Consider the following 22,773-nt stretch of genomic DNA (forward strand, 5'->3'; position numbering starts at 1 on the left):
AGTTAATCAAAAAACGAATCTAAAAAAGCACATTCAGATGAGTATATGTGTACCGACGTGTCACTGACACAACGTTCGGACAGCTTTCTGATATAATAAGCTTCTAAAACGAGCCTTGCCTTATCATTACCGCTCTTGCCAAGAATCGTGTATACATGCTTACAGTGCAGCGAAGCTGCGCGTGCGAATGAGAGGTGATGCGCGCGCATGCCTTAGCCGCCCCCTTGGAACTGGGAAAAGGGAATGCTTCATAGTCTCTGGCGACCAATACACATAGACAGACACGGCATTTTGCAATTTTTTCACGTACCGAAACCTGGGAAAGTTTTACGTCATGCACAAGAAAGGGTTGCCCTAAAATGCATCAGTAGAACCGCTAATCAGTGCGGAGTAGGCACCCTATCACCAAAGAAGTGCAAAAATTTCTACGCCCTGTTTGAAGCTCAGCTGCTCTCGCAATGAAGTTGATTGACACTTCTGAATTGACTGTTACTGCATCCAGTGTGTTTTTCGTATTCACGAAAATTAAAAAGCAATTTGCATTAGTTTACGTAAGTAATTGTGATTTAATGATTTTTCTGTGCAGTAATTGGTAATGTCGTTAAATTACACTTGCGCAGTTTTGATTAGCGTAATCAGAAATGTAATTCAATTACTCTCTAAGATCTGCCGCGGTGGCTCATTGGTTAGGGCGCTTGGCTGCTCCCGTGTTCGAGCCCGGCTGTGGAGGCCACCTTTCGATGGAGGCGGAACGCAAAATGCGCCCGTGTGCTGTGCGATGTCAGTGCACGCTATAAAGATCCCCAGCTGGTGGAAATTATTCCGGAGACCTCCACTACGGCGTCTCTTCCTTATAGATAAGTGAGACAGACACTGTGCGAAATGGCGCCCCGCGGAAGCAGGTCACGTTAGGGAACGCGAATCACAATAACCTATAACTGTCTAGTGTCTGGTTGTGAAAAATGCAAGAGTACATTGGTGTAACGGACACGTGTCGTGTTCGTGTTCGTGTCGTGTTACAGCGTCCCGCTCGGCTCGCCCAGAACGCCGGCGCGCGTCCCGCTCGGCTTGCCCAGAACGCCGCCACGCGTCCCGCTCGGCTCGCCCAGAACGCCGGCGCGCGTCCCACTCGGCTGGCCCAGAACGCCGGCAAGCGCGTCCCTCCGGTACAGCGCTCTTGCTGGTGCCTATAAAAGCTGTGCCTTCAATAAATAGTGGTTCATTCTTGCACTGACCATGCTGCTGTAAGCGTCGTTCCTCCGGCTGGTTACATGGTGTCAGAAGTGGCCCTTTGAGGCCTATGGAAATCGACCCTGCGTCCGGCGTGCTATGGACCTGCTGAAGACACCAGAGCCATTGCGGCTGACTGGTAACGTAACAGAAAACTGGAAGCGTTTTAAGCAGAAATTCGAGTTATTTCTGCAGGCGACGGACACTAAGGACCAGCCCAGATCGGATGCATCCAAGGCGGCACTCCTGTTGAGCATCGCTGGCGACGACGCTTTGGACGTCTTCAACAACTTCCAGTTTGGCGACAATGAAGACAAGACGAACTACAGCACCTTGGTGAGCAAGTTTGATGCTTATTGTGCCGAAGTTAGCAATGAAGTACATGAAAGATACGTATTCCGTTCAAGAAAACAAGCGGAGGGAGAACCTTTTGAAAAATTTGTTCGTGACTTGAAAAAGCAAGCGGCACAGTGCAACTTTGGCACGCTGCAAGAATCGATGATAAGGGACCAGATTGTATTTGGCACGTGTAATCCTCGACTACGTGAGAAGATGCTGCGGGACAACCAGCTGACGTTGAAAAAAGCAGAGGAAATGTGCAGAGCAGCAGAGACGCTAGCACAGCGGAATGAAGTTTGGCACAGAGGGGACGACAGTGTCGACGCGATTTCGAGGCGCGCGGCTCCCTCGAAAGAGGGGAAAGAAGCAAAAAAACAGTTTCGTTGTCGTAAGTGCAACCGCTGGCACAAACCTAAGCAATGCCCAGCTTTTGGAAAGAAGTGTCGTTTGTGTCACAAGCTGAACCATTTCGCAAATTGCTGCGCGTCAGCCGGGGTCAGTGAAGTGCGAGAACAGCAAGACGCGGACTTTGACATCCTAGAAGTCACCACGGCAAAGCGCGAGAGGGATTGGATGGTCAAGGCTCAAGTTCGTAACTGTGCGATCCGTTTTAAAGTGGACACCGGATCGCAAGCAAGCTTGTTTCCTATGTCGATTTACCAAAAACTGCGGGGGGCAGAAGAACTGAAGCCGACTAATTCGATCCTGCGGGCGTATAACGGAGGCATCATAACGTGTTTTGGAACGTGTACGCTTGAAGTCCGTCTTGGGAACACTTCTGCCACAGTGAAGTTCTTTGTGGTGAAAAATGGGCGTCAAGCCATACTTGGGCTAGAAGCGAGTGAAGCTCTGGGGCTAGTCCAGCGTAGGGTATGTGCCGTAGACAAGACCGCAACTGATGACCTTCTGAAAAATTTCGGGCACATATTCCAGGGCCTTGGATGTTTGCAGCAGGCGTACAGTATGGTCTTGTCACCTGAAGCGATACCAGTAGTGCAACCAGCGCGACGAGTTCCGGTGGCGCTAGAAGAACCCCTTAAAAATGAACTTGACCGAATGGTACGTGCTGGCATCATTGTGAGGGTGAACGAACCTACCGACTGGGTCAGCCCCCTAGTTTTGGCAAAGAAGAAAGATGGCACGCTAAGGGTGTGTATGGATCCCAGGGCTATAAACAAGTACATAAAGAGGCAGCATTTCCCGCTTCCTAGGCGAGAAGATTTGGAAGCCCGTTTAACAAATGCCCAGTACTTCAGCTGCCTTGATGCAAATTCGGGCTATCATCAGATACCGCTTGATGAGCGGACTTCGAGGATCTGCACTTTTTCTTCGCCGTTCGGGAGATACCGTTTTCTCCGGCTGCCCTTTGGCATTTCTTCCGCACCAGAGGTATTTCAACAGAGTATGAGCCAAGTCTTTGATGGCCTACCCGGCGTACTGGTATATATTGACGATATTTTAGTATGGGGTTCCAGTAGACAAGAACACGATGAGCGGTTGATAGCAGCGCTAAAAGCCGCCGAGAAAGCCGGCTTGACTTTCAACATCCAGAAGTGCAAGTTTAGGGTGAAAGAAGTCAGATTCCTTGGCGATATCATAGGCCGAACGGGCATATCGCCTGACCCCAAGCTGATCAAAAACTTGGTGAATATACCAACACCAACGTCCAAGAGTGACGTTCAGCGAATGCTGGGTGTACTTAATTACTTTGGTAAATTTGTCCCACGACTGTCCGAGCGAACAACGCTTCTACGTGAGCTTATCAAGACGCGCTCAGAATTCCAATGGACAGATAACCATGCGCAGGAGTGGAAAAAACTAACACAAATCCTGACCACCGCCCCCCTTCTTGCAATCTTTGATCCGCAACGAAAATCCAAGATTACCTGTGACGCATCAAAAGACGGCGTTGGTGCAGCATTACTGCAAGACTACAGTGGTGAGTGGAGGCCCGTAGCATACGCATCTCGTGTTTTAACGCAAGCCGAGAAGAATTATGCCCAAATTGAGAAGGAAGCACTTGGGATATGTTTTGGCTGCGAAAGGTTTCACGAGTTCGTGTACGGTAGAAACGTGCTTATCGAAACGGACCACAAACCGCTGGTAGCGATAGCACGAAAAGAAATTGCTGACATGCCACCACGAGTGCAACGATTCTTTTTGCGCTTGCTAAAATATGACTTTGTCTTGCAGTACATTCCAGGAAAACATCTGGTTCTCGCTGACATGTTGTCACGCTCAACAAAGGATCAGGGCGAAGTAAAAGTTGGCGCAACACACGACGTTGAGGTTCACGCCGTCCAGTCCTTGGGCTACATGGTCACCTCCGAAACGCTGCGGTCGCTACAGCTGGAAACTGCACGGGACTGCTACCTCCAGACTGTGATAGCATGCTTGGTGGACGGGCAGCCAGTGACAGGTGAACTCAAGCCATTTTCGCACGAACTCTCTGTCGTTAATGGAGTAGTGCTGAAAGGCACTAAAGTCGTCATACCGAAAAGTATGCGACGAACCATGTTGGAAAGAATTCATGCGGGCCACCTTGGGATGCAAAAATGTAAGGAGAGGGCTCGGAAACTTATTTTTTGGCCTGGTCTGAATGGCGACATCACTGCCCGTGTGGAAAGCTGTGCAACGTGCAGAAAATACGCGTACAGGCAGCCAGAAGAACCCTTGCTAATGCGACCCGTTCCAAAATGTGCTTGGTACAGGGTTGGAGTAGATATCTTTTCCTATGCGGGCAAGTCGTACGTGGTTGCGTATGATGCATTTTCAAATTTTCCCGAGGTCGCCACGCTCGACAACACAACTGCGGAAACCACGATCGCAGCCCTTAGCGCCATGTTCGCCCGGTATGGTATACCAGTGGAAGTATGCACGGATAACGGACCCCAGTTCTCGAGCCATGAATTTGCCACGTTTGCCAGAGCATATGACTTTCATCATATAACATCGAGCCCCCGTTATCCGCAGTCGAACGGCTTGGCGGAAAAAGGAGTGCAGATCGTGAAGAGGATCCTGAAAAAGACCCTCGACGCCCGGGAGGACTTCTGGCTTGGTCTTCTTGCATATCGCTCTACACCGCTGGAAGATGGGCATTCTCCGGGTGAGCTTCTTCAGCGAAGGCGACTTCGTTCTAACCTTCCCGACTTCGGCAGGGTGACTCGTACTACAGTAAGGAAACGCCACCAAGCCAGGGCTGGACAGCCTTTGGCAGCACTTCACAGAGGCTCAACGGTGCGACTTCAGGATGCTGCTGGTTGGTCGCGTAAAGCGAAGGTCGTTGCTGAAAGCGCTCCAAGATCCTACTTGGTACAAACCAAACATCAACGTATGCTGCGGCGGAACCGCCGGCATCTGCTTAGGACGGCGGAGCAGTACACCAGTGAAAGCGACGACGACACTTGTTCGGGTTCTCAGCCCCGTACACAGCAACCTACGACACCAGCTGAATCAGGTGCACAATCCTCTATAGTGGCCTCTGCTACAAACGGTGAGGAATCTTCTCGACCAGCAAGTGGATACAATTCTCCGTCGAGCATCCCATCGTCGCCCACCGTGAGAAGATCAACTCGGACCTCCCGGCCCCCACAGAGGCTACGCTATGACGAACACTTTAATCAAGTGCCCTAACTGTGACTGTTATATTGAAGTGTCTCATTTTGTTCTTTCCCGAGGGAGGATGTAACGGACACGTGTCGTGTTCGTGTTCGTGTCGTGTTACAGCGTCCCGCTCGGCTCGCCCAGAACGCCGGCGCGCGTCCCGCTCGGCTTGCCCAGAACGCCGCCACGCGTCCCGCTCGGCTCGCCCAGAACGCCGGCGCGCGTCCCACTCGGCTGGCCCAGAACGCCGGCAAGCGCGTCCCTCCGGTACAGCGCTCTTGCTGGTGCCTATAAAAGCTGTGCCTTCAATAAACAGTGGTTCATTCTTGCACTGACCATGCTGCTGTAAGCGTCGTTCCTCCGGCTGGTTACACATTGGTGCCTGCGGCACACTGCCCACTCCATCACAAACGAAACGAACTATGAAATCAGAAAGCAGCAAACGCATAGCAGGAGCAAAGCCTGGTATTGGAAAGAAAGAAAAAGCGACCGCAGCGGAAAATCGGGAGCTAGAGGGCTGTGGATTATGTGGCCCACATAAAGACGGCATCGATGGCAGTGCAGCTGAAATGTCACGGAAACCAGACAATGTTTGGAGGCGCTTTCGCGTGGTTTCGCGCAGACAGTGGCTTGCAACGGGTACAAACGTTGGCGATGTCCTTATATGCGTCTTGAACAAAGAAACAGTCAATTCTGATAAGGTTATGACAATCTGTGCGCAGAAGGCCCTGTGCTATTATACCAAGCCCGATGATGTGTTGGAGGATCTCGGTCTGCATTCGGTTTGTTTCTAAAGTAGCGGAGGAATTCCTAAAAACGCACAACTGCGTACTGAATTCGACGATTCCGTTGTCTCACCTGGCTCCTAGCTTCCGCGCCTTCTTAAATCTGTCTTGTGAGCGATTGTACCTCTTGCTCATTAGCCAGCCAGCTGTGGAGTACACTTGAAGTGAATGTAAAGAAATGAATTTGGCGAAAGTTTATTAATTTGTTTCAATTTAAACCTTTCATTCCAACCCCTACTTCTATGTTAAAAAAATGAATGTTTCCAAAGACACCTATTCGAGTTTCGCGCTGGTTTTTTCTTCAGGCCAGTGGCGCCACCTGCTGCAGCCTGCTGAAGACGTGGAGACGAAATGCCAGCGGCGTTTGCTTCGGCGTGCTATCGTGGCTGATTACGTTTGACAAATGGATTTGTCTAAGGTAATTAAGGTGCAGTGCGGATTACTTCACTGAACTTAAATCGGTGCCAGCAGCGCAGGTTATAATAAAATCGCAAGAGTTTGAGCGCGCGCCAAAGAGCTGCAAGTACTGCGACGTGGGGCTGGAAAGATTGGATGCAAGGGATCAATATGTAGAGGGTAAAAATAAAAATAAATTCTGTTGAAGTGCCGAAGTGGTGCACGGGCTATGAGGGACGTTGTATAGTAGGACTTCGGATTAATTTAAACAACCTGAGGATCCTTAACGTGCGCTGACTTCGAGCAGCACACATAAGACACCTTTTACGTTCCATCTCCATCGATATACAAAACATATACAAAATAATTTTTGGTTTACTTGACTCTTGCTCACGTAGGCAAGCAAATCAGGGTTCTTACACACATACACTTCTGTATTCGCCTCCATCCTATGTCTTTTATGCTTCAAGAATACGCCCTCATACGAGAAAAAGCCTGTAGCTCTACCTCGCCTCCTTCGAGAGGACAAATGCATGAAGTTCGCTGCGGCTGAGGCAGTGGCGGATCCGCATCTAGAAAAGATAAGAACTGTAATGTTCCCGTACGCGGTTTTGTCAGCAGTGCTCTGGCGGACTTGCACATGTCTATTGAATCCAGCTAGCAACGCGGAATTGGATTAGGAGACGGCGACACGCTCAGTTCACCTGCGTATACGCCGCTGCACGTGCCACGTACACGGGATCTGCGTCTACAGTGCTGAAAAATGCGGCACTAGCCGACGTCTGCACCCCGTGTTAGTTTTGAATTTGGGCTGGTCGTGTACTCTTGTGTTGTGTTTCCTATTCGTCCTTTCAGTCGCTGTTTTTAATATGTCTGTATACCGCGCTCGCTTCTACGTTCACTCTTCTTGGGGCGCTGCCACCATGCGTCTTACCCCGCTTGGAGAGTTAGGTTTGTGCAGAAACGAGCCAGCTATGTGTGACAACGCATGCTGGATGCACCACGGTTGAGTGCGTGCGTGTGTGCGTGCCTCATTCATAATCAAAATCTGTTCATTAATGCTCAGTTTACTGGAACTATCTCTGTCTGTCACTTACCGGTTGGAGAGAGTCCGTCCTGCGAGTCAATGATCAGCCGATGATTAATACGGGCTCGTCCGAACAACCGACGGAACAAGTTTCGTGGATGTTTTTTGAAAGTGCTAAAAATGTTCAACACAAACAACTGCATGAAACTATTTTGCTATTGAACTGCAGCTTCTGAATTACGGCCACTAAAATCAGCCGCGAAATAATCACACTGTCCCTTACTGTACAGGTGCCGTCGAAAGTAAAAAGAAGGCAATATTAACGAAAAAATTTAATCATTGCCCCCCCCCCCCCAACTCATGCATCCTTGAATACATATGTGCAGCCTAATTGTGAATTTGCGAATTGCACTGTGCACCAACAAAAATGGACCATTATGCTTTAGATTTAAATATATTATATTAATTTTTTGGGACAAAATCGCCTTCCATTTACTTTTTACGACGAGTGTACATATATGATTACTTATCATGTCACTGGCTGGCGGCATTTTTGCTACGAAGTCATTGGTTCGACTGCTGCCCGTTCGGCACGTGGTTACCTGGGTTGGTGGTGCTGGCATTGTACTATGGACAGCGAAAATAAAGAGTTTTTGTTTGGCAAGCCAAAATTCTTTACCACTGCTCCATTCCGTCATGTGTGCCTTTTCTGTGTTCGTATGGCTGCTTTCATTCTGCCATCACGAGGCCGTCTAAAGCTGCAATGCATCCGGGTGGCATAGGCCGAGTCCACGTTTCTCAGCTTCTGATAATAAAATAGATGTCTTAAAGTTTCCAAATAATCTGCCGACCATAAAATCCCGTTGCGAACTGTCTCTCTCCTGCTTCACGACGTGCTCAAGTGCCGGGGTTTTTTATAATGCAGACTAAAATATTCCAGGAGATCTGTTAATTGGATACAGTGCGCCAATTATCCAGTGGGGATATCATCCTAATCACTCCGTGGAACACTGTCGACCAATTTAAGTGATGTGTTCGTTTTGTATTGGAGCAAACTCTCAGCAATAATTGACCACTGCTGCAACTCAAAGTGGGCAGGGCGTAAGACATCAGCCCAACGAAACACAGACTCCTGATTCTCATTTGAAGACTCAGTGGCCGCCCATTTATTTGAACAATGGTGCACTGAACATGGTGCTGACTTCGTAATGCGAAACACGAGCACAATTGTGGCTGAGAAAAGACTTTATGCTTTCAGTAATGTTTTATTTACACAATAACAAGTTTACGCTAAAGCTTTGTTCGCGCAGTCCGCAAATTGCAATGATTCTGATTGCTGGTTTAGCAGCCGCTTAAGCTTGTTTTTGATCGTGTACAATATAAAATCGCGCAAGCAGCATTTTTCAGGACGGGTGATGTTAATGTTAGCTCACATCAGTTATATTAAGGGAACTGAAAAGAAAAAAAAAAGGGCTTTATTCACATCAGGAAAACATTCACAATGATACATTCACTTTCAGTGAATGCATACCAAAATGCCACTTGTCGAGATACAGTTAAAAACCTGAATAGGGTCTGTCATTCAATAATGTCTTCCGTTCTCAAAATGCGCTTGTAACTTCAATCCTTCACTTTTAATTTCGTCGACAACGATGCAAAACTTGAGACGTCGGTGTTTGTTTATATTTGAGACGGGAGCTATTACGTCTTTAAAAGCGCAAAAACAACTTACAACTGTAAGTTTTAGACAGTAACTAATCTGCGCAAACCAGCAAAGCAAAAGGTGCAGCGAAACGAGGTACCAAATGAGCTGAAGGCCATGAAAAGACAGGCCTAATGTGCACATAAGGAAGCACAGTTTTGAAATTACAGAAAAACTATGATTACAATCACAAAGTCTCCTTCATTCGATTGGATCGTGTCGATCGGACGTGAAAGTACTCCTGTGAGTGCATGGGTCTTGGAATGGCAACTACTGTGCGGCTTTGTGAGCTGATAGCATCAAGGCATTTTGCAATACTTTTCACCTATGGAGGCTTATCCTTCGAACTTGTACGGCCTCGCAAAAGGAAAGCTCTGACTCATGATTGTTCATTGAAGTGCTTATGAAATGTATTTGTTTTTGTTCCCTCCCTGTAACGACTCTCATTTGAGGGTTAACAGTATGACCAAATAAATAAATAAAAAAAGCTGGACTGCTTTTTTTCTAAAGAAAGGGCATTGACGTGGGTGGAGTGCTTATACTGTAATATTAACACTTCATATCGAACTGCCGCAGTTTCGGCTCGCTTGCGAATTCTGCTGCACGCGCATGCCCAGTAGGGGCAGCCATAACAAACAAAAACAAGTAAGAGACGTGGTGTCCCAGTAGCGACACAGCTTCTGGCATTGTGTCGCAGACGGGGGCAACAACCAGCAGACTCATTGGAAATAACTTCTGAAACCGCATTGTCAGAAGGGGGCGAAGGGAAGCAGAGAGTCCCTGGTGTCGCAGGCAGCTCCGCATACGGGTTAGCGGCATACCGCGCCGATCGTAGACTACTCCAGACGCCAACAATGGCGCCCCCTTGTGTCGCAACGCCGCGACAAAATCGCGCGCCGCTTGAAATTTGTTTCGCCAGCTCGCAAAACAGCTGTCTCGACTGGAAGAATAATGGCCACTGCAAGGGCTGCAACGATCTCGCGCGGAGTTCGGGGTCTGCCTCTCTCTGTTATCTTGATGCTGCCAGTCCGCGTCTGCGTCGTCGTCTGCTGCTGCTGCCGCTGTGGCTGCGGCTTCGGCTGCGACTGCGGCGCATACGCTGGCTTCTTTGTCCTAGACGAGGCAGGGTTGCGACATTTTGCCACAACCTGACTGGATGGGAAGGAGGCGTAGCGGAACTTCCTGGGATCTTCGTTACCATTGAGGAACACATTTGGTAGGAAAGCGTAGTGGGAGCATTGCGAAAGGTCGTCCCGTGCGACACCAAAGTATGAATGTAGCGTTCAACTACCAACTAACTACTGGGCTGGATAGTGGCTTCGTGTGCACTAAGATATCCAAATGTTCTGTTCTCAAACTAATCACCTCATAGACCATTCGACTCCTACGTGACCTGAACAAGAACAAAACACATTTCTCTGTCATTGACAAGCTTTTAACAGTGGTTTACCACTTGACGTCGAAGAGGATTGTAAAGAGTACCACGAGCGTATGATAACTCCATAGAACAGCACTTCATCGCTCTCATGGTATTTGCGCCTGAACGTTATTAGCACCCTGTTTTCTTCTTCTAATTCTGGCCGTCATTGTTGAAAACGATGTGCCGCTGTGGAAACAGAAGGGATGGACTCCGCAGTTCTGTTTCTTTTCCAGCGGGGCTTGCGCAATGAACATACAAGGAAAAGGAAGCAAAACATGGCAGGCCACCATTCAAACACAAGCTCTCGCCGACATTTCTCGCGCTTTCAGCCATGCTTATTCAGCACAGTTTTCCCAGCCCGTAGACCCGACATCCGCTCCATGTCTGCACATAGTACCATGACGGCACGCCGGCACCATCTTCTCGGCAGGGTGCAGCGTTCAAGGCCGGGCGTGTGATAGAGAGAGAGAGAGAAACGCGTCTGAAAATGCGTGCTCCAAAACCCCTGTACTTCAAAGCGACACGTGAGCTACAAATGACGAACAAAAGAATAAAAAAAATGGCCGAGACGTGAAAAGAAACGACGCCGCCGCGACACCCGCGAGACACAAATGTTCTCCCCCGCCTGGTGACCCGAACGGGCAAACGCAACTCCATTCTTCTCGGCGCATGCGCAGTTTTGTACCGCCATGTAAGCCGACACCCGGCGCGTGACAGTTTTGTAGGCCCATTCTTTTGCCGCTGTCGTTGATTCGGTCTATTCGCTTTTCCTTCTTTTTATACATCGCCGCATAGGCGTCGGCAAATGTACTCCGTGTGTTTGCGTTGGCAGTGTACAGGGGCGGGACGCACGCTTGTCGGTTGTTCAAATCTGCATGGTGTGGGAGTTTCGGATCGCAACATATCTCGGGCTGCAACCGCCGCCCCGTCTGTGTGGTTCGTTCTTTTGCAGCTCTCTCGTTTTTTTTTTTTTTGCTTTCCGCTCTCAGCAAGGGATCGCTACATCGCATGGAGAAATATAGAGCGAATTTCGTGCGACGCTCCCGTGCCTCAGCTGCACTGGGCCTCCCGCAGCTCGGTTTCTCTTTAGCGGGTGCCGTGTGCGAGCTTTCAGTCATTCGGTGCGGAGCGGTATAGCTAATGCATTCTGGCTGCTGCGAGGGCCTGGGCTCTCTGCTTTCATTACGAGCTTTGACAAACGGAAGCTACGGAAAGCAATGCCCGTCATGCCTCCATATCCCTGGCAGACGCTACAAACTTTTGCGTACGGACTTCCCTTCGTACATGTTTAGCAAATCGTTATCTACACCCGGAAGAGTTGTTCAAGGGGCTTATGTCCTCGAGGTGATGTTCTCACTGCATAACGTACGTCGAAGGAGTCTTTGCGCCCCTATCAATTTCCTTTTGTCCGACAGGCTTTAAACAGTATCTAGGCTGTCGACAGACTGTTTAAAGACTGTCTGTTGACGGTCAATAGACGGGAAATTTCCGTAGCCAGTTTTTATGCTGTCACAGGCATAATACGAATGAGGACGGTGCTATGAGTGAAGCGTTCATTAACGTCGAAACAGAGGATAATTTATCACCAGCACCGGACAGAAGCGCAGCCGTACATCTACAAAGAAATGCAAAGCAGCTTTATAGCCTGTGTAGCAGAATGGGTGCACTTGGGTGGATGCTATAATTATAAACTGCTCTGTTATTATAAATACGTATACTGTACACTGAGGGGTTCCCGTGGCCAAGTGAGCAAGGGCGGCGGCTTTGTCCAGCGGTGTCCCGGACTCAGGACTCCACTCAAGTAAAAGGTCCTTTTTGAGCCCGCACACTGTCATTTCCTGATTAAATGTTTTCCACCATCTAGAACTCTCTACTTTAGGTTGTAGATCAATTCGGCCACTCCCTGCCAGCTGCGAGTTCCCTTGTATGTTACGCTGGAACCAATTAATTAATTAATTAAAGCAGTGCGTGACAGATCTTTTGAGAAAGATATGAAGCTCTATACAATTGTAAAAATACCGCACAAATTCGAGAACTAAATTCACACAGAAGGAAGAAATGTTGTGTTCCATTCAGTAAATGAAGCCAAATGAGAACTCATACATTACCAATGGAGTTGAACCCCGCTTGCTTACTTCTTTCATCATTTTATATCACAAGTTTGTATCACACATAGTTACTCTAAATACATTAAAAAAACCAGGCACATAATAATTTCCGGTTTTGTTTCCACAGCTGTAAGCACTCGTGGTTCAACTCGTGCAACTCAGATGTTATTGAGTGACTGCGTGCCCTGGAAAGGTGATGATTTCGGTTTCGATCCCCGCACCAAGATGGATCTTTCTTGAATTAGGAAGGTTCTCTGAAAGCCGGCATGACTTCGTAGCCGCGTGGCTATGCTTCGCCTGAAGTTAATGAGTAATTATCCGGTACTTCAAATCTATTTCAGTCTCGAGGATTCCGGTACGCAGTGGACCAGCCCATTACTTTAGTTATTTCTCAAGTTTTTTCGTCGGTATTCGAACGCGACATAAGAGCAAGTCGCATTGCACGGAGAGCTTCCGAACGGAAAATGAAAAAAAAAAAATAAAGATAAAGATATGAAATAAGATGTAGAAAGAAAGCAGGAGTGCTTGGCCAGTTGTGAGGAGGATAAAAAAACGGACGTCAACAGGGGATTATGGCCCCAAGCAGCACAAATTGATTGGTCCAACAGTGGCAAAAGAGTGGCGGAAATTGGCATGAATATTGGTCCTACACTGGCATTTGAGCAATCCGAGACTTTTTCCAACAATGGCCCTTCATTCATGCCAAGATTGTGCCTATACTCAGCCAGTCTAGCTGCCAGCATTGACCCAACATTCAGCCAGTCTATCCACAAATGGCCAACGTTCGTGCCAAGACTATGCCCATGTTCAGCCAATCTATTAATTATGGCCCGACATTCGTGCCAATACTATGCCCATATTCAGCCAATCTCACGCCAATAGTATGCCCACATTCAGTCGCTCTGTCAATAATGGCCCGAAATTCGCGCCAATAGTATGCCCACATTCCGCCAGTATCAATAATAGCCCAGGTTTGCTCCGACTTGTGCCCACTTTTCCACCCTTGATCTAACTTTTATAGGTGGCATATCAATTGCAAGGCCAGTGGGAAATTGTACGCGATCGGGGGTCCCACCTAGTTTTGTACCACACCTCTTGCTGGCCAGCAACAATGCAGACATATACCGCTTGTTTTCCACCAGCCGGAGCTTGTATGTGTAACATTTTACATATGAGCAGTCAGCAGACATACAAAAAAGAAAGAACGGATTCAAAGAACAAAATTTATTGCATCTACGGTGCCAGTACATCGTGAAATGCATTGTGCCGGAGCCGCTGAATCGATGAGTCATATCGGCACTAATCGTTGCACTCCTCTTGTAAGAGAACTTTTGCTGTGCCTTGAAACAAATTCCTCGCCAAGCTCTTGCACGATGACCTGGCTGTACATCGCAGCTGCAAAGAGGTGCATGATGTGATCATGAGTGTAAGTACAACCATCGCAGAAAAAAGACAAGAAATAAAATAACACATTGATCTTAGTGGCGCGCAGTGTGCGAGAAGGTACTCGCAACATATGTTGAAAGTATAATTTCTAAATGACTCTTAATATAAATCCCCACACTAATAGCAAAATGTTGAATTGAATTTAACAATTTTTTCCCACCGTATTGCTAATTTCTAATCCCAATTTGCCGTGTCACACCCTCAAATACATATTAAAAGTCACAAAAAGAGATAAATATAGTGTTTAATACAAATCAATCTATTTTTATATTTCCTATCAAAATTATATGTCTATTGCGAGCTGGTTTGCCTTTTTGTTCCAGCAAAGTATGGCACAGGTGGTAGCAGCTCCTCCCTATCGAACAGCTGTGAGCAATTTTTTTTTCGCTATGAAATATAATATTCCATGCAAAGACGGCTTGCACAGTTTTGCGAAATGCGCTGAACGCAGGAGACCGAATACACTTTTTTTAAAGTAAGCAGATTATCGATGCCGCTTGGCATGCATGTAACGGGGCAGACGGAAATCTTACTTGAAAACCACACGAAATCACTCTTCCGTTAGTCCATGGGTGATTAATTCCGAGACAACAAGGATAAAGTTCGCTGGGACCAGGAATTCCGCTTTTTCTCGTACGCCTGCAACTGGCCAAGACAAGGGCACCCGGCACGGGAATATTACACGCGGCCAGAAAACTGCTGCAGTGAAAGAATAAGCGCTTCTGGTACTCATCTTGCACAAACGATAGACAACCAGAGTCGTAATGAACGCAACATGAGTCGGGCCACACGACACTCCGCCACGGTGATTGAAGAGATAGTCAACGTTCGGTAAATCCATTTTTTCAAAGCTGAAAAATAAAGTTCTCACCATTCTGTGCATGCCTTTGCGCTAGACATTTCGCTGTGAAAGTTGCCATTCAGAAGTTGGCGCCAGTGCTTTGTCGCTTTCTCGTTTCCTGCCGGAGAAAAAAAAGGTCGGCGCTGATTCAAAGCGGCAATTACGCCAAGAACCATATTCATTTCCGAACACATTTCAATATAAAAGTATGGTGGTACTCACAAATAGAATCTTGCAGGCCAGGCTACTGAATTCCGTCATAATTGTCAAATCGTATCGGGTGCGGATTCTCGACAACGAACGGCGTCAGCTTGAGCGCGCATGCTTCGTCGGCACGCTGGTTGTGTGGCTTTTCGCCGCCTTGCTAGCTACAGGCGATACTCGTTGGGCGAGTGTTCGGGAAAGGAGGAGACCACGATGGGACAGGTTTCTTATATTTTTCGGAGAATTTGCTGCAGCAAGAGAAACGGCAGCTGGAAAAGGGGTAGAAGAAAATCTAGGCAGGGTGGATGAGCGGCGTTGCGCTTAGTTGGGCGCGAGGGGAAAACAGGTTAGAGAAGGTCAGTGTACCTAAAATCACAAAGAAAAAAAAAACTCCTAGCATGGTGAGGGCCAGCGCTCTTCCAACAAAGAGGCTCGGCCCGGCAAAAGGCGGCTGTATGGGACTTCAAAAAGGGGGTGGAGAGGGGGGGGGGGGGTGAAATGAGTGAAAGAATTCCGGAATGTCCGGAGGGTGCGCCATAGGCGTTGAGCACGTGAAAAGCGGCAAGGAAACGACAATGCGGAGATGTTGGAAGTGGAAACGTGGAGCTTGGGCATGAATTTCGTCAAAACGGCTCCAAACATTAGCGTAATCTCTGCGGTCGTGTGCCTCTTTGGTTGAAGCTGAGATAAACGTGTTACTATGAAAATACCGGAAATATAAAACAATAAATAAAATTAGCGGGAACAATGCGTGTTCTTTGAGTGTTTCATATATGATACTTGTGGCGGACAAAGTAGGATGACATACGTCCAAGCAACACCATTCATCAATATAATCCAATGATTCGCTTCTAGAGCGACGAATACCCTACATTTTATACACACCAGTGTAGGCAGGTCAGTCTAAGCCGTCATGCGGCCCACCCGTGCGTGTCTGCGCTAGCTCGAAATGACGCGGCGCGCTAATCAGCTATGCACCTGTTATGGCTCATTGGTATTAAGGATACGCGCAAAGAAAAGGCAAAAAAAAAACTAGTGGAAATGCGACCGGGAAAAAGTTCCGATCTTTAATTTGATAAACGTGATAATTTAAAGCAAAAACGTATGCTAGAGCCGTCGTTATAGAATACCCAAAAAGCACAGCAGAATAACAAAACAATTTGCGACATTAAAAAAACCTAGCCACCTTAGCTTCGCGGCTTCAGGAAGCAGAGCCGTTTGTTCGCTTATTATTTCTTTTTTTTAATTTAACATACATCCAAGGGCGTCCGCAGAATTTTTTGCAGGGGGGGGCCCCATTGGTTGTTGGCGCCGGAGGGGGGGGGGGGTATGTTCGTAGCAAAAAGGCACTATTTGCGGAGTAAATTTATTTATTTATATACAAATAAAATAAATAAGTAAAATACACACATGAAAGAAAAATTACAAACAGCAAATTAAAGCGAGGCTAGGAGAGATACATTGGAGTTTATCAACGAAGAAACAATTAAAATCAATAAAAATGCAAAAAGATACTATCACTTCGTGGAGAAGAGTGCTCAGTCTTGCTGCATACGGGTTCTCGACACACCCGGATTGATGACCAGCACACAGCACAATATGTTCACAAACACCCAACGACAGTCACTCAGTCAGTCTTCCTTGAACAGAAACTGTGGACGCCTCGGATTTTTCTGGGCGAATTGCGTGATGACACTGGTGATAAATTCATTTCTGTGCTTCATTACACGCTCTCGGTGCACACTCATCATACAAAGGCCGTCCAGTCTGTCGTTTGTCATCGTTGAGCGTAGCCACGTTTTCACTCTCCTCATTGTACTGAAGGAGCGTTCGACCGTACAGGTAGTAACTGGCAAAGCCAGAGCCACCTCAATGGCTTTTGCGACACCAGGGAAGAATGTCTTGGCCTGATGTAGAAGCTCGCAGTTAGTTATTTCTGATGGGTCCCCAGTTTTGTTGCACCACATCTCGTACCAAGAGATGGCCTCTTCCTTGAAGTTGTCGATGCCGTAAAAGCACTGGAGTTCTTCGGCGAGAACAGCGAACTCAACACGGCTCAAGTGCTTCATTTTTGATGGATGCAGCTGGAGAAGTTTGAAGCTCCTCTCATTGCTTTCAGAAAAGCGCCGAGCTAAAGAAGCAGTGAGGGAGTCCAAGTACGGCACATATATTGCCACACGGTAGTATTCCTCTGGCGACTGAATCACGTAGTTGTCTCGGTGGGCCTGACGAGAGACTTGTCTTGGTACAGATATCACCACATTTAAGTGATTGGCTGCCTCCCTTGCTGCATTCATGATGTTAGAGAACTCCTCTACAGCGTTTGTCCGGTGGCCGCGAAAAATACGTTGTAGCTCAGTGATGTGGCCATGCACAGAATGGAAGTCCATGGATACACCTTGCAGAATGTTCGTAGCTGGTTCGAGCCGAGCGCTGTACTTCGCTACAATATGCAAGCAGACGATGAAAGATGAGCTTGTTGTTGCGCAGTAGAGGATGTGAGCTCGTTGTCTAGTTGCAGCGTTCGAGCATGATTCCGTGGACGCGAGCTGCTCGAGTGCTTCGACTATGGCCACGTAATGCTGAGAGAAGATCCTAATAGACTTGTACTTTGCAGACCATCTTGTCTCACACAGCATCGGAATGTTGGGCACCAATTTTCTCCGGAGCACGCTCTCGCGGAAGAAGTTTATGGTTTATTTGATTATCCCAATTGTGTTTCGAATTTCAGAGACGTCGTTCAAATCGTTGATGACGAGATTTAGTTTGTGACTTGCACAGTGGAAAAATAGTGCCTTCGGGAACTGTTTTTGTATAATTTTGTTCACTCCAGCTTCTTTTCCAGCCATTGTAGAGCATCCATCGTACCCCTGTCCAACGAGGTTCGAAAGAATCAGTCCGACATTCGTCAAAAGCTTCAAGATTGCCGCGGCGATGCAAGCGGAGTTTAATTGCTCCAGCTCTACAAATCCCAAAAACTGCTCTCGAACGCACACTTCGACTTCCGCCTTGTCAATAAAGCGAACGCCTATAGACATCTGCTCTTTTCCTGAAATATCTGCAGTTTCGTCAGCAAGAACGGAAAAAGCAAACGCTTTGTTAGTTTCGGTAACTATCTGCTCTCTCAGGATGTCGCCACAGATTGTGATGATCTCGTTCTGGACGCGGACAGAAGTGTACTTGGCATTGCCAGCAGAAGAAGCGAAGTGCTCCTGAAGTAGAGTATCTCCAGCTTCTACACGAAAGTCAAGCAGATCATTGAAGACTCCACTATCGGACTGCTTGCCGCGAATCGGCAAGTCATGCGTCGCGCAAAAGACAATGGTGGAAACTATTGGAAATAGTTTCTCACGGTTCCTTTCAACTTGCGCGTGCAGTGCTCTGTTCAGCTGCTGTACAACGGGTAGCTGCTTGCCTTTCATCACATCCATAAAGTTCTGTGAGGCCGTCATTGCCTCCTGGTGCCATTGGGATTTTACGTGATCCCTGCACGCCTCGTGCATTTTTCTGTAGTTACTGAAAGCGCGCACGATAAAACTACCTTGAGTACCCCGGTGAACACGCGGAGGAAAAATGACGCAAAAACGACAAAAGGCGCCTTTCGCTGTCGCTGAGTACGCAAGCCAGGGGGCGTAATCTCCCAGCCACTGATGTCGAAAAGGCCTCTTTCCAGGTGTTACATCCTTCTTAAAATCATATGTGACATTTGGCGACCATGGCTTAGTAAGAAGACGTAACTTCAAAAAGTCCGGTATGCCAGTGAGTTTAGCTTTGCCTAGAAACTCTCCTAAGTCATATTCTTGAGGCAAGTTATTTGTTTTCTTGATGTTGTCTCCGGACTTCGATCCCAAGCAAGGAGAAAGGGAATCGTTTCGGCTTACTGCGTGACCGGAGCTCGCTGGTGGAGTTCCTTCCATGGAGACGACGACGCCGGCTATTGTCCGGTGATGAAAGGTTGCATCGCTCTGGTCAAATCCGGACTTGAATCCCAAGAAAGGAGAAATGGAATCATCTCGGCCTGCTGCATCACCTGAACTCACTGTTGACAGAGTCCCTTCCATGGAGTCGACGACATCAGCTACTGTCCGGTGATAAAAGCTTGCATCACTCTGTTCAAATGCTACACCGTTGTCACATGTCACACCAGAATCTGCAGGGGCGCATTTGGATAATGCTTCGTCAGACAACCGCTGACGCTTGAAGAAGCGTCGAATATCCATCATTCGGGACCGCGCGAGACAAAGCTGGCTATGGAGTTCCTCGGGGTTGGTAGTGTTAAAAATATATACACATTGATTGGAAAAACGGTTGAATGCGTACGTTGAAAACAAAAAATGACTATGTATGCAGCGAAAACTTATTTACAAGATAAATGCACGCTCGCAGCTTCATACACCTCGCTCCATCTTGCTCGCGCAACCGCACAGTCGAGTATTTGCACACACACTACTCGCCGCTCGTCGTTTTCTCGTCCGCTGTCTTGGTTGTTCTCAGCTTCGTTGACAACCGGCCACTAAAAACACCGAAGCACAAACAAAGAGGCGCGCACACGCAAGGAACGCCGCGCGACTTCCGAGGGGAAGGGACACTCGCCACTCCGGTCGGAAAATTTGTTTTGTGTGTTTTTATGAGGTTCAGAGCCCCAAAACGACTCAGGCTATGAGGGACGGACGGTCTCTTTACCATGCACTGACATCGCACAGTACATGGGCGCTGTTGGGATTTGAGGCCCAGCCAGAGGTGACAGGCGAGCCAGGCAGGCGCCATCGGGCTGCCTTGACCAAAGGCGCTGGTTTCCGGAGAAGACGCAAGGAACGCTGGTGTGGGGGCGCCTCTGGAGACTGCGTCGCCGTGAACAAAAGCAGCTAATCCCCTTTGCCGAAAATTCTGAAAGCGGCGCTTGTACCGAACTGCGCTCTCCCGTGGATCGGAGGAGACAGCGAGCGGCGGCGGCGCCAACTCATCGCCCGCTTGCCCCTGAGCAGTCCGACAAAGCGGGGATGGACACGGCTGATTTGTCCCTCCCTCCTGAAGAATTCATCGGTGGCCGGGGTGTGCACTGTCTGCCTCCGTGTCGCTATCTCTCTAGAGATCAAAGAAACAGGCACACATCTCAAGACGGCTCGAAACACATGCTCGCCGGTGCCGCTGTATGTCTGCAACGACGCGTCCCCGGACGCGGCACTTTGCAGATGTGACCCAAAGCGTGGAAGCAGGGCCGCTTTTACTCTTTTGGCTGAGCGCACCGCCGCCCCTGACGTGCGGCCATCACTCACGGTTCGAGTGAGTGATTTTCCAGGGGGGTGCAGCCGCCCCCCCTTGCCCCCCCCTCCGGACGCCCATGCATACATCTACATTTTCTTTCTCGTCTGCTGCTTCTTCACGCAGTAAATGCGCAGCAAGTTGTTCACGTCAACTGTTTATTTACGATAAAACCAAAATCCCGTTTTACTCACATCGTTTCTTCTCTCAAAATGCGCCACGCAATAATTTGTGACCTAGTGGAAAAAGCGATTTATTTGTTTTTTTTCTAGGGTGAGCATCCTGTGGGTGAGGCATTGTATTCCGGATTGTGTAATACGATTCAGCGTTTCGTGCAGCATAAACTTATTAGTTAAGTTGAGCCTATATCTTGAGACACGAATTTGAACCGGCAACCTATAATCGGGGGCTGTGGTATGCGAGGTATGCGAGAGATATGCGAGGCAGTACGTTAACTAGTGCGTTATTATATCATTCCTCGAATCGAAATTTCATTTTCTTGATTGTGGCACCTCTTTCTCTCTTTCTTTTATTTTTGCATACCATAATTACAAAAGACGCCGCTTTTCAAAATTCGTATACCATCGTGAATGAATCTGACCTCTGCTCACTTTCGCGCAATCAATTACATCGCGCTTTTTATTGTAATTTCGCGTCAGAGTTCGACGCTAGCGCTGTTGTTGGTCATAAAAAATAAAGAAATAAACAAGTCCGAATATTAAAAAACACGGATTGAGAGAAATAACCACATATAATCACAGGGACATCATTTGGTGTGTCGTGGAGCGGCACTGCCAATACAGGGAAAACAGCGGACAAGTAGCGCCATCATAGCGGGTGTAATGAGGCGGCACTGCCAATATGGGGACGACAGCGGACATTTAGGGCCATCGTTGGAGGTGTAACTAAGTGGCATTGCCAATACGGGGAAAACATCGGACAAGTAGGGCCATCGTTGGAGGTGTAACTAAGCGGCATTGCCAATATGGGGAAAACATCGGACAAGTAGGGCCAATGTTGGAAATGGCACATTGTGGCAGTGCCAATATGGGGACAATGAAGGCAACATTGGTCCTGTATAGGGCCACACATAGCCAACAGACTCCCAATATTGGGCCAACGGTTTGTGCTGCCTGGGGCCTCCTCTGCGGTCTTCCACTGCGGTCGACCCCCGTCCCCAGTCACATCGCCCAAGCGGTGAATTGCGGGTGCACACACAGGGAAGTAGCAGAAATAACTATCAGCGGGTGCCTTCTGATGAGGACAAAAAAAAAATAAAGCAGAGCGGCACTGAGAAGGGTGGTAGCGAGAGTAACTACGGCTTCGAGAAGCCTGGCGAGGCTCAGAGCACGGCAATCCCCCGCCGGCTGCCATTGTTGCCATTCCCGGGCACCTCAGCCTGGCGAGGCAGTGAATGCCTGAAGAGGAAGTGTGACGGGACCCCTTGGGCCATTCGTGTACAAGACGACGAGGTATCGCGGAGTCTTTCAATGCATGACCGTCCGCGAGGTGCCGTTGTATCCGGCGGAGGAACTGGGACAGGAGCCCGCGGCGTGTGCAAAAAGAAAGCGCGCCTTGATTATCGGGGACAAGCGAGCGGGGAAGCAATTTCATTGTGCGCGCTCGGGGTGACGACTCGAGCAAGAGACGTGCCGACACTCGATGCCTCCGGAAGGCGGAACAGCCGCACATGTGTTCGAGCCTAAGCGCCGATTCGGTCTTTCTTCAGCCGCGTTACGCTTCGAGAGGGAGAAGCGGGTCGCCGTCCTTTGTGCGTGTCCGTTTTGATCGATGGTCATTTGCGCGACCTGGAGCCCGGCCGCTGACCGGATGTGGGGTTGCGTGATACAAAGTTTCCGGGTGTTACGAGCGGGTCCGTCCTGTGAGAGGGCAAGGTAGAGAAAGAAAGAAGCCCGCAGGTTGCCCGCAATTGGATACTACAGACCGATGCAAATCAAGAACGAACCAGCCGATGCCCCTCAGAGCAGGCGCTCCAGCCAATGGTGTGGACCAATTTTAATGACGTCGCGGTTGATCCAATTAAGCATTGGTTAATTCCCTTTAATCAGTGAACCCCTGCGATACCACTCTAGCAAGTCTAAGGGGATTGAGCCCAACGTCAAGAGAATCAGTCGACGCCGTTGGCCAGACGGTCACCTTTGAGAGCCATCTGCCGCTTCGTCTTGCGTTGTATCCGACTATATTGAAGGATCAGAAGGGCTTTTTGCCGGCTTCTGAAGGTCTCCACGGCAGTCTTTTTGACTTACCGGCATACAGCCCGCACTCCGAATTTTTCTAATTGGGAGAAACTCCGTGTGAGGAATGCGAAACACACGTGGAGGAAAGAGGGAGTAACATGTACGAGACTGCACTCAACGCGGGAGTCAGAATGCTCTCTGTTCTCACGTGA

Source organism: Amblyomma mixtum, chromosome 9, assembly GCF_055824585.1.
Source record: "Amblyomma mixtum isolate Tamu chromosome 9, ASM5582458v1, whole genome shotgun sequence".
NCBI lineage: Eukaryota > Metazoa > Arthropoda > Arachnida > Ixodida > Ixodidae > Amblyomma > Amblyomma mixtum.